The 2,324-nt window shown below is 47.2% G+C and overlaps 1 pseudogene; it reads left to right on the top strand.

Moving 5' to 3' along the window:
• Nucleotides 1-926: 926 nt before the first annotated feature.
• On the top strand, nt 927-1,611 carry LOC141517735 (mitochondrial import receptor subunit TOM22 homolog pseudogene; annotated as a pseudogene).
• The last annotated feature ends 713 nt before the right edge of the window (nt 1,612-2,324 follow it).

The following is a 2,324-nucleotide window of genomic DNA, read 5'->3' as shown; positions in this document are numbered from 1 at the left end:
CCAGGCTCTCCTGGCTTTCCTTCAAAATTAACATGAATCAAGCCTCGTAACAGACTTTGAATCCCCAGAGAAGAACTGAGGAGAACATCCCTCAACAAAGTATGTCATGGGAGCATTGGCATGCTGGGGGGCAGAGAGCCAAGATCCAGCACAGGGGCCTCAGGGTGGAGTCAGGGGACTGACCTGAGAACAGCTGCCGAAGTGTTTGCTATGTGCCTGGCAAGTGGGAGAGCTCCAGTGCAGTGGCCCAGACATCTATCCAGTTAGCTCCACTGGTCTGGAAGACCCCAGGAGCAAGCCCCCATGTTTTTAGTGGAGTTCCTGTTTTTTTTTCCAGCTGAGCTCCCTTCCCCCATTCCTGTGGGATAATCAGACTTTCTCCAGAACAAACACAGTAACAGCCCTACAGCAGTAACAGCAAGATTTACACCTTGCCCCAAGGCAAGCGGTTGATCTACCCTAGTGCTGATTGTGGATTAAGTTAATGTCTAGCCCCAGGCCCCAGCCCATATTGTGTGAGGACAGTGAAGATCCTGCTTTCTGCCCCCACCCCCAACTCTCCCAGACCTAGGGAATGGGCCACTAATCAACATCACAGATGAGCCAGAGAAAGCTTCTGGCATCCCTTACTGGCATCAGGTCAGTCCACTGAGTAACCCCCCCCCCCCCAGAGTGGGCAAGGCCTTGAAGATCTGTGAACCAGTCCCTTCCCCAACACAAGACCCTGGGGAAAGGGTCCAAAATGAGGAAAGGGCAGTGCAGAGCAGGTTCCATTGAATACCAAGTTGAAGACAAGGATCCTAACTCAAGAGAGGACTGGAGCTTCAGAGGAGAATATGAATTGATCTCCGACCCAGAAAGACTTCTTAGAAGAGATCAGAAAGGAGTTTAAAAATCCAGTGGAGGCTCCGGTGTCCCCTGGAGTCATGGCCTCTGCCTCTGCGGGCGCGCTGCCGCCGGGCTTGGCGGACGAGCCGCTGCCCAAGGCCCATGGCAACAAGGCCGAGGAGCAGCTGGAGGAGGAGGACCAGGAGCTTGACGAGACCTTGGCCGAGAGACTGTGGGGCCTGACGGAGATGTTCCCTGAGAGCGTCCGGTACGCCGCGGGAGCTACCTTGGACCTCTCCCTCACTGTGGCCCAGAAGATGTACAGGTTCTCCAGGGCAGCTTTGTGGATCGGGACCACCTCATTCATGATCCTCATTCTTCTGCTTGTCTTTGAAACGGAGAAGCTACAGATGGAGCAGCAGCAGCAACTGCAGCAGCGGCAGATACTCCTCGGTCCTAATACGGGATTATCTGGAGGGATGTCAGGGACCCTGAGAGGGGGAGTTTCAAATTCAACTGTTTTGGAACTGTTGATTATTTGAAATGTTTTTGTTTTTTTCTGGGTTTTGGGGGGCATGTTGAAATATCTCAATACTATGGGCAGAATTCTCCCTATCCCCCTCTCAAGAGGTGTCCATCTTTCAGCTCTGCCCTCCACCTCCACTGGCATGAGGTTTTTTCCTTCAGTTCTCCCACTCTGATGCAAGTGAGTTCAAGGATGATTTCAGCTCTGGCTTCCCCAACCCCATGGCTAAGCTGCTGTCAAATAAGGGGGCTCTTGACTTGTCCTGAGGGAACTAAAGTCAGCAGGATTGTGCTCGAGACCATTCATTGAGAACTGTGGGGGAGAAATCCAAATCAGACCAGTGCATTGTGTGGGGTTGACTAGAGTCACTGTGAATCTGTGTGTTCTAGAGGCCAAGGGAGCAGAGCGAAGGATGAAGGAGTCCTGGCTTCCTCCTGGTGTGCTGGCTATTTTTGTTTGCCCTCTAAAGCAATGTGTGTGTATGAGAAAATCAGCACTAATGTTTTGTATTAAATATTAAAAATGATTCCAACTCCAAAAAAAATCCAATGGAAAAATTGGGGAAAGAAATGGAAGAGAAAACATTATGCAAGAGAAAATTAACATCTTACAATAAGAAAACATCCTTTGAAAATACAAGTGCAAAAAAGAAAATAATTCTCTCAAAACCACAGTTGGTAAATAGAAAAGGACAAAATTTCCTTCAAAAATAGAATTGACGAATTGGAAAAGGAGGCAAAAAGGTAAATTTAAAAAACTTCTCTAAAAAAAGATTGGAATTTGTGGAAACTAATAACTTCATGAGACACAATCTGTTAAAATTTAAAAAAATGAAAAAAAAAAGAAGAAAATGTAAAATATCTCATTGGCAAAACAAGACTTGGAAAATAGATCCAGGAGAGACATTCAAGAATCATCAGATTTCCTGAAAACCTTGAAGAGAAAAAAAAAGCCTGAACTCTATACTTCA

The sequence above is a fragment of the Macrotis lagotis genome, chromosome 1, assembly GCF_037893015.1.
Source record: "Macrotis lagotis isolate mMagLag1 chromosome 1, bilby.v1.9.chrom.fasta, whole genome shotgun sequence".
NCBI classification, from domain to species: Eukaryota; Metazoa; Chordata; class Mammalia; order Peramelemorphia; family Peramelidae; genus Macrotis; species Macrotis lagotis.
This window is presented reverse-complemented; position numbering and strand designations above follow the sequence as displayed.